Here is a 14,349-nt window from a genome sequence, read left to right as displayed (position 1 = left end):
ACCTAGAATACATAACAAGAAAATAAGATGAAAAAATTGAAAATGTTCATCAAATGGAAACAGGGTGATTGAAACTCAAAAAACCCGAAGTGGAAAATGAATATAAAGAGACTAAACCTGCTGATATCTATGGTAATTGGTTTGTTCCTGAAAATGAAAGGAATGGAATACAGAAAGAGGAATTAAATGGATAGGAAATCTATTTCAAAGGTCAAGATATAGAAGAAGATAAAATTAAAGAACCTATGGATTTAAAGAAAGAAATTCCACTAGCAAAAGTTTTGATAACACTGCTGACAATCAAAGACAAACTGAATAAGGAAACAGAAAGAGGGCATATGAGAGATCTTATAAGCAAGGAGTTGCTAAGAGAAGTCCATACAAAGCTAATCAAGAAGATGACTAGAGGATTGGTACCACAAATGGCAGAAGATATGAGATTGTTTTGTTATTGGAAAGATACAGGTTGATATAACTTAAAGCTAGTTAAACTTAGTGAAATTTAGTGATAATAGATATAGTTAAAGAAATAATTGATAATGATAATAATGTATACAATGTGTAGTGTTATGATAAGTAATAATTGGATATGAATATTGAATGGTACCCATGAAAGGAAGATTAGAAATCCTTTTGGATTATATACAAAGGTTAATAAAAAAGAACTAAGTTAGATATAGCTAAGTTTTGATTACTAGGGGGAAAATGTTATGATACAGGATATAGTCAAATAAAGGAGGGATAATGATTTCAACATTATATATATATATATATATATATATATATATATATATATATATGTATGTATGTATGTATGTATGTATGTATGTATGTATGTATGTATATATATATATATATATATATATATATATATATGTATATATATATATATATATATATATATATATATGTATATGTATATGTATATATATATATATATATATGTATATATATATATATATATATATATATATATATATATATATATATATATATATATATATATATATATATATATATATATATATATATATATATATATATATATATATATATATATGGATACAATATAAGGAAACTGGATGAAAATTGCAAACAGTGATCTGGAAAGGAGGATTAGAAAAGTTTATTACTAAATATTATGGATGTTTAGCTAGAATGGGACATAAGCATTCAGTGTTATTGGAGGATTTTAGAAATATTAAATGAAATGCCAGTATGTGGTTATGTATTAAATCTTGGTATATTTTATGATGAAGGACGTTTAAACAATTATAGTCAAATAAAAATAGAGGTATAAGGGTAACGTATAAATATCAGAGTTAAAATACTATGGCAGAAGATATAAGATTGTTTTGTTATTGGAGAGATACAGGTTGATGGATGGAAGAATATAACTTAAAACTAGTTAAACTTAGTGAAATTTAGTGATAATAGATATGATTAAATAAATTAATGATAATCATGTATACAATGTGTAGTGTTATGATAAGTAATAATTGGATATGAATATTGAATGGTACCCATGAAAGGAAGATTAGAAATCCTTTTGGATTTTATACAAAGATTAATAAAAAAAGAATTAAGTTAGATTCAGTTAAGTTTTGATTATTAGGGGGAAATCTGTTATGATACAGGATATACTCAAATAAAGGAGGGATAATGATGACAACCTATATATATATATATGTATGGATACAATATAAGGAAACTAGATGAAAATTGCCAACAGTGATTTGGAAAGGAGGATTAGAAAAGTTTGTTATTAAATATTATGGATGTTTAGCTAGAATAGAACATAAGGATTCAGTGTTATTGGAGGATTTTAGAAATATTAAATGAAATGCCAGTAGGTGGTTATGTATTAAATCTTGGTATATTTTATGATGGATGTTTAAATAATTATAGTCAAATAAAAATGGAGGTATAAGGGTAACATGTATAAATATTTGAGTTAAAATACTTGAATTAATATGAATTATGCTTGATGACTGTGGAAGAGATGCATGAAAACCTTTTGTAACCAACTGATACACTTTCTACAGTATGTAAAGAAGGAAGATTTTATGTGTTGTGTTTATTTTGAAAATAAAAATAAATTCTATTTAAAAAGAAAAGAAAAGAAAGGTGGACAGTTTGGCAGTTCAAATCCCTAGTGCCGCACACTTGTCCCAGTTTCTACCAACCGAGCAGTTCGAAAGCATGTAAAAAATGGAAGTAGAAAAATAGGAACCACTTTGGTGGGAAGGTAACAGTGTTCCGTGCGCCTTTGGCATTTAGTCATGCCAGCCACATGACCACGGAGACATCTTCGGACAGCGCTGGCTCCTCAGCTTTAAAACGGAGATGAGCACTGTCCCTTAGAGTTGGGAACGTCCAGCATATGTATATATGCAAGGGGAACCTTTACCTTTTATTCAAAAAGCAAATGAACAAGCTCAAATTATCCTATTTTGGATACATTATGGCATGACCAGCTCCCTTAAGAAAGTCTTAAGGCTTGGGCAGAGGGAAGAAAAGAGGATGACCAGAAGAGAAAGGATGTACTTGGTTACAATTGGGGGAGGGTGAGAGAGAGAGACTTTGGAAGCCATCACCCTGGAGAGGTAGAGTTGACTGTTAGCAACAATATGACATTTAACAGTCAGAATAGCTATGAGTGTATGTGTGTATCGATATATTAAAGGTGAAGTTTAGAACTTTAATTTTTCAAATGTAACTTGCAGCTTTTTCTATAAAATCATTATTACCTCCGAGTAAATACAAAACGTCCGGGGAAGCGAAAGCAAACTTTATTGTATCTATGGAGATACTAAAACCGCATAGGTCAAGAAACAAATCTGCCATTTGCTTAGGAAATTTATCTTTTAAAAATTCAAGTTTTTTTTAAAATGCTCCCTTTTGCTCTAATGCTTTGGAAATGGGCACACGGGTCGGCGACGCCTTGCAAGGGAAACCACGTCAGTAAATGAATAGAATCCGTTCGCTCGACTGTTCCCAATTTTACAGCTTGAGAAAGGCGACTTGTTCTCTAGTTTCCTGGAAATATATTTATGGAGAGCAGCAAGGGTTAAAACCATGGATCAATTCAGGTTAGCTAGAGCGGTTAGCTTCTTCCGATTCTGGGCTAGAAATGATTCAATTCCTGTCGTTTCTTCTTGCAGTCCCGCCCTAAATAATTTCCAACGCAGATTCTGAGCGTCGCGAAATCCGACCTCTCCTTGTGTATGGAGTTGGGAGGTCTCAAAAGCAAGCCATCTTTGAGCGGAGAAATGAGGTCAGAAGCTGAGCGTTTGGAGGAGTGGCCAGGTGTAAAATAGCAAAGAGGGACGGGAAAGCTTTCCCATCTTGTGCATGGAAGTATACTAGTGCGATACGCTCTGCGCACTCAAGGATGGATAGAAAAATGTTAAGAACAGAGGATGCAGGGCCATCGGATCTATTATAACGGAAAAAAATCACCCTGCATTGAGGACGCTTTAATGCGGGATTTCTCAACTTCAAAAAGTTCAACGCCAACGCTGGTTTGGGGAATTTGGGGGATTCGCTTCATGAGGTCAACACATCATAAAGTTTTTAAAGTCGAGAAACCTTGCTTTAATACAAGAAACTCTTTATCACTCCATCACACCCCAGAAACTTTTGCCATTCATCAGCTACAGTATTTCACTTAAAAATACCAGATCTGTTTTCAGAGCCTTTAAGTCGTGGCCAGGAAATCAAGCTTTTTTTTTTTTTAATAATGTTGAGTGAGTGCAAGAATGTATTTTATCCCATCATTACAAATTTATTGTATTTATTTATTTATAATTGAATTTATATTGCCGCCTATTCACCCTTGGTGACTCAAGATGGCTTACAAAGTATAAAACCCCATTTAAAACAGTAGAATAATAAAAAGACTCCAATAAATTAATATAATAAAATCACCTACCACCCCACAACAGCAGATCACATGAGCCATTTAATGGGCTCCTTCCTGCTCTGGGTTCCCCAGGCCCACTGGCAGAACCAGGTCTTCAATGCCTCCTGAAAGAGAATTAGAGTGGGGGCTATTCTAATCTCTGGGAATGATGTTCCAGAGAGGGAGCCGCCACAGAGAAGGCCCTTCTTCTGGGTCCCAACAGATGTATCTCCCTGGGGGATGGGATCCCCAGCATTCCCTGGCTCCCCACTCTAATGGGTCAGGTAGATGTGACAGGCAAGAGATGGCCCCTCAGATCACCTGGTCCCAAGCCATGAAGGGCTTTAAAGGTGACAACCAGCACCTTGAATTGCACCCAGAAGCAATTTGGCAGCCAATGCAGCTCCTACAGGAGAAGTGATACATGTGCACACCAGGGTCTGCACAAAACCATGTGACCCGCCGCATTTTGCACCAACAGGAACTTCCAGATGCTCTTCAAGGGCAGCCCCATGTATTGAAGGTAAATTGAAGTCCCTTCTCTCAAAGGAAATTAAGGCACAGCTTTGAAGGCAAAGATGAGGCCCAGGGCAGGTTTATGTCCAAATCCTATGACTATCACTAAGTGTTGTATCTTATGATTTATCTATTTTTATGATAACTGATCATGACTTATCACTTACAGCTTTTATATACACTGAGAGTTTATGCACCAAAGACAAGCTCCTTGTGTGTCTAATTTCATTTGGCCAACAAAGAATTATATTCTATTCAGATATCCTCTGGTTAATCTATTAAATGCCACAGCTGTTGGGAACTGCATCATCATGTTCATCCCAGATTGGGACCAGATAAGTTTCTGGATGCAAAGATGTACTGTATGCAACTTCCCTAATGAGGTGGTAGCTTTCCATCAGTTGAGCAGCCAGGAGCCTAAGTTGTTTTGGGGAATACAGGGCTAAATTAAGTACAAGTATTCCTTGACCTACAGCAATTTGGTTAGTGATTATTCAAAGATACAATAGCACTGAAAAAGTGACTTGTGACTATTTTTCACACATGACAATTGGAGCATTCCCATGGTCAACTGACTCATATTTATGATGGTTTCAGTGTTCCAGAGTCATATGATCACCTTTTGCTACCTTCTGACAAGCAAAATCAGTAGGGAAGCCAGATTCACTTTACAACTGTGTTACTAAACAACTGAAGCAGTTCACTTAACAACTGTGGGGAGAAAGGTTATAAAATGGGAGAAACTTACTTAACAACTGTCTAAGAAAATGCTTTAAAAGGTTTACTTCTGATTCCATTTTGGTAAAGTTCAGGGAATGATATGAAACCTTCCGGTCTTGTGGTGCTTTCATCTTGACCCATTTGTGAAACTTTATGTGAGATACTTCATCCATCCTAGCCCTTCAGTGATTTCTTGACACTAATATTTTCTTTTAAAGGTAATCCACAAAGGTTTTTTTTTAAAATGAAATATCCATGAAGTATCCAAATTATAAATCCATTTGTAGGTAACACTTCATCTGTAAATATGTAACTCATCCTTATTCATACCTTCATTTAGGTCCAGCCTTTGATGCCACTGGAAATGCACAGTCTCTGCATGATGGAAGGATATCATGCAGGATGGATATTATGCAACCCTCCTTTTCTTTGGTAAGGTAATTTGAATTCTAAGTTTTTGAACTTGGGAAATATTAAGTGCTATTTTGAGTGATTCTTAATCCATATTGGTTTGGAAGCTTGGCTGTAGTGGAATGTGTTAAAAGGAAATATCTTTAAAAGAAAGACATAACTAAAGCAATCAACTATTTCTGGATTTTCTCCCCTATGTATTCCTCTGGAGAGATAATGTATCTCTGGACAATTTCCTCACCCTCCTTTTATTTAGCTATTTTTGCTTTAAGATCTCCATAAAGTTTTGAAATGACTTTGTTTCATCCTCACAACAGTGGTTGTTAACTGATAATGATCAATTGATGTGCTATGTTGACTAGTTAAAGAAGGAATTATTGCATTACCATTGTCTTTGTCATGTATGTCAAAGGTTCTCAGATGGTATAGCATTGTGACCCCTCTAAAATAATAAATGGTTTTGTGTGGCAAACTCTCTCCACCCCAGCAATTAAAAAAATACTTAATTTCAGACTGCATTCTGATAGATCTGCCTGGACAAGCCACAGTTGTATATTGAGGCAGTGATCCAGAACTAAATATGCCAGCCAGTACATCTAATCTGGATTATTATCCGAATTTATTCTCTGGACATTTAGAGGCTTTTTACCTTCTTTCTGGGATGTGTTATAGCCTGCTGCTGAGTCTGGTCTAGGCAGTTTAAGGGTTGAATCTCTTCTACTTCTTGGACGAAGGTGATACCTGCTCAGGATGCCTGGAATGGGTGCACAGGCTCTGTGGCTAGGAATCAGCATAGTCATCCTCGCCATTTTTAGGCACAAAATGTCCTCAAAACGGCCAAAAAAGGCATGTGCCAGCTGGTCTTCGGATTTCCAGCACTCCGGCATGTGCATGTGCACTCGGTGCCAAAAACGTTTGCCATCACTGTCCTATGGAATGTACAGTTTGGGAACCACTGCAATAAAGGATGATTTTTTTAAAATAAATGGGAAGAGGTAATTGGCTAGAATTACAGAGAGGGTGAGTGGATGGCGGCTGCATGTGTCTGATTTAGTAAGCTACTGGCAACAGACTTTGGTATACATCTAATTTTTATAATTTGAAATTATGATTAATGGGCTTTCCATTCAATCTTATGCCAGGTTTCCAATTTGGATAGCATAGAGAACCAAACCAAACCATTGTCTGCCTTAATAGTGGGTTTCGTGAGTTTTTTAAGCTGGCGGGAATGATTGAACTTTTGAGAATGGGTCACAATGCGCTCAGAAGTTGGCAGATGTGAGTAAATTACCCATTTAGACAAAAGACAAAATAGTAACATTATTTTCTGACAGTCTTCTCCTGGAATATTTCTGCTATTCTCCTCCTAAGACATTTTCAACCCCATTGCCAACTAAAACTTTTGTTTATAGTTTCATAGCATTCATAAGGTGACCAGATTTTCAGATTGGTAAAGAGGGACACCTTTGACCGGGAAGGGGGGGGGGGTGGCTTGATTAAAAATTTTATACGGCGCAACAAAAATTTTCATATAACGCAAAAATAGTATTGTATTGTAATTTTTTTAAATTTCAACATAATTTAATTTCAACATAAATTGTAACAATTGCCAAACATCAAAATTTTGATTGCGTGACCATGAGGATGCTGCAACGGTTGCTAAGTGTGAAAATGGTCGCTAAGTGTGAAAAATGGTCATCAGTCACTTTTTTCAATGCCATTGTAACTTTGGTCACTAAGCCCATTATACCACCTTTCTTGCCACAGTTCTTAAGTGAATAACTGCAGCTGATAAGTTAGTAACATAAGTGAATCTGGTTTCCCCATTTGACTTTGTCAAAAGGCAATTAAAATGATCCCAGGACACTGAAACTATCATAAATACAAATCTGTTGCCAAACATCAAAATTTTGATCGCGTGACCATGAGGATGCTGCAACGGTCGCTAAGTGTGAAAATGGTTGCTAAGTGTGAAAAATGGTCATCAGTTACTTTTTTCAATGCCATTGTAACTTTGGTCACTAAGCCCATTATACCACCTTTCTTGCCACAGTTCTTAAGTGAATAACTGTAGCTGGTATTTTGTGTTTTGGATAGAATCTTTTTTTAAACAGCCTAAGACAATTTAAAAAAAGAATCCACATAGAATAAATTGAAGTAAAATATTTCAAACTATTCTTTCTATGCACAACATATTTCAAAGTATTGTGCATAGAATTTTTAAAAATGGCTTTACTTCAATTTATTTTGGATAGAATCTTTTTTTAAATAGTCTAAGACAATTTAAAAAAAGAATCCACATAGAATAAATTTTAAAAAATCCTATGCACAATAAATAAAATATTATTTTAAAATACATTAAAAAAAATAAAAGAAAAAAACCCAGCTCACTTACCAGCAGGCACAAGTGAGCACTCCAAGTCAATCCAGAATGATGTAGATGTTAATACAAAGAACTGAGCAAATTAAAATTGTGGAAATTAGTCAGGGAAATATTTTTCAAAGAAACTTTGCCACCATTTCTTCCACATGAGCCGACCTCCAACCTCCGTGCCCCTCCCCTCCGGAAAATCCAGGAAGTAACACTCGCTGCTTCTCTAGCCAAGTATTTCCTGCAGCTCTATGGTACTTGGTCATTTTTTCTTATAAAATGAGGTAAAAGGGGCGGGGGGGGGTCTGTTTTCTTGCTTTAATGTTTTAATATCTTCAATGAAAGTACTGAGACAGAGAGAGGGATTAGACAGGGTGTCTTTTGTCTTGCCCCGGTTAGGATTTTTAAGCAAATCCACTGGGCTTTCAACATGAAGCCAGAAAATCGGGACTTTTTAAAAATGCCCCAGGACACGGGACAAATTGTTAGAAATCGTGACTGTCCCACTGAAATCGGGACGTCTGGTCACCTTAAGCATTCACCCCCCCTCCAAAAAAACCCCTATCACTTGGATCTCTATGGGGCCCAGAATTGACACGCATTTTGTACTATTTAATTCAGAAGTGTCAAAATCAAGGCCCGGGGCCCGGATCTGGTTCGCAGGGTGCTTAGATCTGGCCCGCAGGGCTGCCCTGGAAACATAGAAGGACTGGCCCACAATGCCTCTGCCAGTGAAAACGGAGCTCAGGAGGGCTGCATGCGGTCCACCCAAACTGTTTTCGCTGGTAGAGGTTGCAGGAGGCTGTCACAGCCGAAAACGGATCTTGTGAACCCATTTTTCCTGGCAGAGTGCTCATGCCTCCACAGGCACCCCCAACACAAGTGACCACACCCACCCTGGCCATGCTCCCCTCCCCAGCCCCCCCCTAAGATCAAACACAACCCTGATGCAGCCCTCAATGAAATCGAGTTTGACACCCCTGAATTAAATTAATTAAACATATATATTTTTTTAAAAAAAAGAAAAATAGCTGGAGATAAGCTGCAGATATCATCAGGCACATCAGTGTTCACAACAATCATATTGCAGGTTCTCTATGTAAACTGATGATATTTTTCAAGTCCAAAGTACTTTACCACTTCTTGGCAAACAGAACTGTTTTGGTGCCAGCTATTAACGTTGCAAATATGCCACTCTCCCTTTGTCAATAGTCTTCCTTAGTTGTCAGTTACAATGTCTAAAGTTCTACCACCTTTTGGGTACAAGCCGCCATGCACATAATACCAACTATAGCTAGTGGTTTGTTCTTGCTTGAGATAAATTCACTGAAATGCAATACTGTAGCATCTTATTCGTAGCATCTTATTCATGAGTAATAGAAATTGCACTGATTGTGACTAAGCATGATCCAGTCCACTGAATCAGAACATATTTTGAAGGTTAACCCTGTGACTGCATTTATACATTGACCTCGCTATTTAAATAAATCACTATTGTTGGATTTATACACATGGTTAAGCCAAATCTTTTCTGATCTGTGATCTCTTTCCCCTGCCCGGCTCCACTGGTCATTCAAGAAGATAATATTTTTTTTGTTTTTCAGTTCCACCAGTTTGTGAACCAGTGGTTGAGATAATCTGGAAATCGATTCTACATCTGACAGATACTCCAGTTGAGAAAAATATCATTATCTCAGTAATTGGATTAGTAGAAGCTTAATTTGGTGAGTGATTTAATTCATTTTCTTGGTCTGCGCAATGCTGAGAGTCAAACTAACCAAATGACTCTGTCTGCTAGATCAGGTCTGCATTAGAAAGCCCATTCTGTTCAAGCTTATCATATAGGTTATTCTTAATTACCATTCAGCAAGCATTTGAAGTTACAGCAGCGTTAAATGAATAGCACTTATGCCCAATAGCTGAAATTATGGCCCTTGCAACACCTCCACAGCAGAGGTGGGCCGCGCCTGGTTCAGATGAACTGGTAGTGGTATTTTGGCCCAGTGACGTGCAGTCAGGGGAGGCAGAGCCTCACCACTGTCATCATGAAAAGAAAAAAAATGTAAAAGGAAAAAGGCAAGAGCTGAGGTCAGGCTGAGCTAGTTGCTGCCAGAGTTACCATGGATGACTCTGCTTAACTGTTTAAAGAAGCCTCTAGAAAAGCACCCTCTACAGGAGAAGGCAGGAGACGTGCCTCATCTAGTCTGACTTTAGGCGTTTTATGATCACTCGAGCAGAGTTAAGCAAGGGCTAAAAGCCGAAAAATTCCTGACACAGATGAGGCACGTCGTTCTCCTGCCTCCTCCTGTAGAGGGCACTTTTTAGAGGCTTTTTAAAACAGTTAAGCACTAAGCAGAGTCATCCATGATGACTCTGGCAGCAACTAGCTTAGCCTGACCGCAACTCTTGCCTTTTTCATTTTACGTTTTTTTTTTTCTTTTCATGATGGCAGGCAAGAGCAGAGTTAAAATCCTCTCTGAAACAGCTGGAAAAAGTACGTATGGGTCAGAGAGAGGGGGAGGAATTCAAACTTCATCCTCCTGGTGCAGGGCTTTGGGCAAAGGCTGGAGGGAACTTCTCTCCCTCCCCAAGTGTAGTTTGATTGCAGGCAGAGCCACATTGTCTTTTCAAACCTGTAATCAGTGAAGCTGGGCTGGATCCTTCCGGGGCTGGGGGAAAGTGTGTATGCTCCAGTATGGTTCTTTGACTGGCTTCCTGCCTCCTCCTGTGGTCTCCCTGCCGCCCTCCAATCCAACTTCGTGTGTGTGTGTGTGCGTGTGTGCGTGTTTGAGAGGGGGGAGGGAGGAGGGGAAGGGAGAAGAAAAAGAAAAAGGAAGAAGGAAACTTATTTCACAAAGGAGAAAAACAAATGCTGTCATTTTAAATCGGAACTGAGCATGGCTGGCTGTGGAATTCTGGGAGTTGAAGTCCACAAGTCTAAAAAAATTTATGTCAGTGCCTCACCAGCCATAAACCTCACCGCACGTCACTGTTTTGGCCTGGGTCGCAGAACCAGCAGTGACCCAGGCTGGCCACGCCCCTGAACCAGTTTCCCAGTCACCGTTGGTGGCATGTTGTTTAGTAGTGTGCGCGTGTGCACAGTTCATTGTAAATTTTTCTGCACATGCGTGAAGAACTGGGAGCAACTCACCTCTGCTCCACAGTCAATGATCAAAATTTGGTCACCTCGAATCCCACCACACTTGCAACTGCAGGGGCACTTCAACTCACCCCTGCTACTTATTTCCCCCTGATCTCTGTACTATTGGCTCCAGTGTACAGTTGTATTCTTTGACAGCAGGGGCAGTGCAGTAGAGGTCTGAGACTGCTAAAATCCCTTGTCACGTGATAGCAAACCTATGTGCCTGAAGTGGCACATTGAGCCATGTTGCCTGGCACATGCAGCATCGCCCGTTCCTCTTCCGGGTTTTTGGCCCCCATGCTCACGCAATGATCACCTGACTTTCGTGCGTGCGACAGTGCCCGAAACTGGAAGAGCTAGTATTCCGTTTTCCAGCATGGGCATGCGTACCAGCAAGTTGATCGTCACACATGTATGCATGCCAGTTACTGGAAGACTAGCTGGCCACTGCGCATACGCTCATTTGAAACCAGAAATTCATTTTCCCGGCTCATGCATGCCCCCTGGGCAGCTCCTCTTCTGGGTTGGGTCCCAGACGAGCGTGTGTGCGGGCTCCCTTTTCAGCACTTGGTGCAAAAAGGTTTGCCATCCCTGCCCTAGCCTCTACTTTAACACCAGTACCAGTACCACCACTGAGGCCAAGTCATACCAATATGCAAGGTGTCCATAAAGATAGCAATGGGAGGAGAGATGGAGAGGTGTGGGGAGTTCAAAAGGAGGCAGTTTCCTTCTTGCTGAGGGCTGGGAAGGGTTATCCGTGAATGCTTTGGTTCAGGTTGGATCCTTACTTAATGGCTGTTGGCTTTGATTAACAATGGTAATTGATTTCTGTCACTAAGTGATATGGTTATGTAATGTCACACTTTACAGCTACATTGTTTAGCAATGAAAATTGTGGTCCTAATTACTGTTGTTTATCAAGGACTATCTATATTATCTATATTATAGACTATCTGTATTATAGCAAAAGCTGCTCTAAAACCAGTTATGCATATGTACAAATCCAGAACGTAAGTGGCTATTTGCAGGCTATGTTTTCATCTAACATTAGCACTAAGTGAATTTATCTGCCTTTGCTTTCATAAGATTCCTTTTGTTTTACTGTTACTTTTGTAACTTCAGATACCTCAAGTTGGCACACTACGCTGAGTCATGTTTAAGTTTGTTTTGGGTGTAGTGCTGTCTGTAAATCAGGCCAGTTTAGTAACCATGGTTTGTGAATTAATATTATATAGGCCACAAGGTCTGTGCAGTAAATTATGGTTAAAAGTAGGAATATGCAACACTTTTCAAGTCTAATGATTCTGATTGGAAGTGACCTCTTTCACTTATAATTTGAGCTAGTTCTATCACTCTGAAAATATTTCAGCATCTCTGAAATGATCAACTCAACTGCTTCCTACTCAGAAAAAGGATGTTTTGAAATCAAATTTAAATGTTTGCAACTCTCTAGTTAAAATGTTTGGTGCAGTCTCTGAACCACTGTCTTGTTGTAACAGATGCCAGGAGAAAATGTGAGCTACAAGTCTTCTTTGTCAGAATGATGTTAACAAGAGCAGAACTTGAGCAGATGGTGGCCGAGGGACCTCTTCTGAAACTGGAGCACGAGAGTGGGAGCTGGCAACTTCACACTGGTACTTCCTGCCAAACTGAGCCCTGTCTCCTCAAGCAAGGGCCAGCAACTATACAAGTGCATGGAGTGTGGGAAGGGCTTTGGCCAGAGTTCACACTTGATGCACCACCTGGGGACACACTCAGGAGAGAAACCTTACCAGTGTACAGATTGCCCCAAGGCCTTCACACAGTTGTCAAACCTGCAGCAGCATCAGTGAATGCACACAGTGGAACGTCCCTGTGCCTGTGATTTCTGCGGCAAATGCTTCTCCTGGAATTCCAACCTGGCTCAACACTGGTGCCTCCATATGGGCCAAAAGCTTTATGCTTGCATACACAGTGCGGCAAACATTTGTGTCAGACTGCTCAGCTTCTGGAGCACTTAGCACTTGCTCCCAGTATTGGAAATGCTTCGGCTGCAGCTCTCACCTGATCCACCACCAGCGCCTCCCACAATGATCAGCAGCATTCTGTTGGCATCCATTGCGGCAAACGGTTCTGTAACAGCAGTCCGCTCCTGACGCATTAGAGCAGCCGTATGCCAGAAACGCTTCAGCCGCAGCTGTCACTTAGCCTACCGCCGGTGCCTCCACGCTGCCATTATGGAAAGACAGAGAGGAGGAGAGTTGAAGGGCTCCTCTTTCCACTTGCCCCACTCTATTCCCTGCAAGTAGGCTTTACCAATTAGTGGAAAAACCTGGTCAAATTGGGGAAGATGCTTTGTAAGCATTTCCCTTTTATTCCTTAATCACTGGAACTGTGGAACCTGCAGGCAATTTCTAGTTAACCATAAGCTTTACAAGCTTTACCTTGCTTGTTGGATAACAAGCCACCCCCAGGAAGAATAAATTCAGTAGTCCGTTTTTCCCTTTCCAGTTCTGTTTCCTGATGCAAACTATTGCCTGCAAGTAATAGCCCAGGGGGAAAAACTTTCTAGAGGTGGCTGAGCAGCCAGATTATTTGAGTGCTTGCACAGGTTTCCGTACTTTGCAGCTGGCAGCTTTGGAGCCCTGGGAGCAGGTCCTGAGTTAGTGAGGCAGCTAACCCATATTTGTTAAGACACAAGTTGAAAAAAGGGAGAATTCTGATATTACAATGCTTCAGGGAATCTAAAGAACAACCTACTCTGTTAGCAAGCTGAGCCTGTTTGTTGTACAGGGTGGAAGGAGATATACAAATGCACAGAAAGGGGTGAACTATGACATTTGTTAAACTCTGAAAAAGCTGCAGGAGGAAAAATGCCATTGTTGTTGCAAATCCTATAGTGTGGTCTCTGGGCCAAGGTCCTCTTATGTTACATAGGCTAGAGCAGTGATGGCAAACCTTTTCAGCACCAAATGCCCAAAGGGGAGTGCTTCGCATGCATGCGGTGCGCGTGTGCACGTACTTGTCTAGGATGCAACCTGGAAGAGAAGCTTCCCAGGGGGCAAGCGTACACCGGAAAACGGTGCGTGCACGCACCCCAGCCAGCAAATCATCTGGTTACTGCTGTGCATGCGCACATGCCACTCAGCTGGCCAGCACGCATGCACGTGCTGGAAAACAGAAGACCAGCTGTTCCAGTTTCCGGCACTGCTGCGCTCACATAGGTCAACTGATCATCGCAAGCGCATGAGTGCCTGAACATAGAAAAGGAATGGGTGCTGCCACCCATGCCAGGCAATGTGGATC

At 39.9% G+C, this 14,349-nt stretch overlaps 1 protein-coding gene across 1 annotated transcript in view; it reads left to right on the top strand.

Moving 5' to 3' along the window:
- LOC106542179 (uncharacterized) overlaps positions 1-13,422 on the top strand; it is a 38,497-nt gene extending 25,075 nt beyond the window's left edge. Inside the window, exons 3-6 of the transcript XR_015696460.1 lie at positions 5,481-5,572; positions 6,694-6,829; positions 9,527-9,646; positions 12,564-13,422. The gene's annotated coding sequence lies outside the window, so the exon portion shown is untranslated. The remainder of the gene's footprint in view (positions 1-5,480; positions 5,573-6,693; positions 6,830-9,526; positions 9,647-12,563) is intronic.
- Positions 13,423-14,349: the final 927 nt, after the last annotated feature.

The sequence above is a fragment of the Thamnophis sirtalis genome, unplaced genomic scaffold, assembly GCF_051295495.1.
Source record: "Thamnophis sirtalis isolate CommonGarterSnake01/CBP01778 unplaced genomic scaffold, rThaSir2_p1.2 scaffold_4, whole genome shotgun sequence".
Taxonomy (NCBI): domain Eukaryota; kingdom Metazoa; phylum Chordata; class Lepidosauria; order Squamata; family Natricidae; genus Thamnophis; species Thamnophis sirtalis.
The sequence above is the reverse complement of the archived record's forward strand: the minus strand, read 5'-3'. Positions and strand labels throughout refer to the sequence as shown.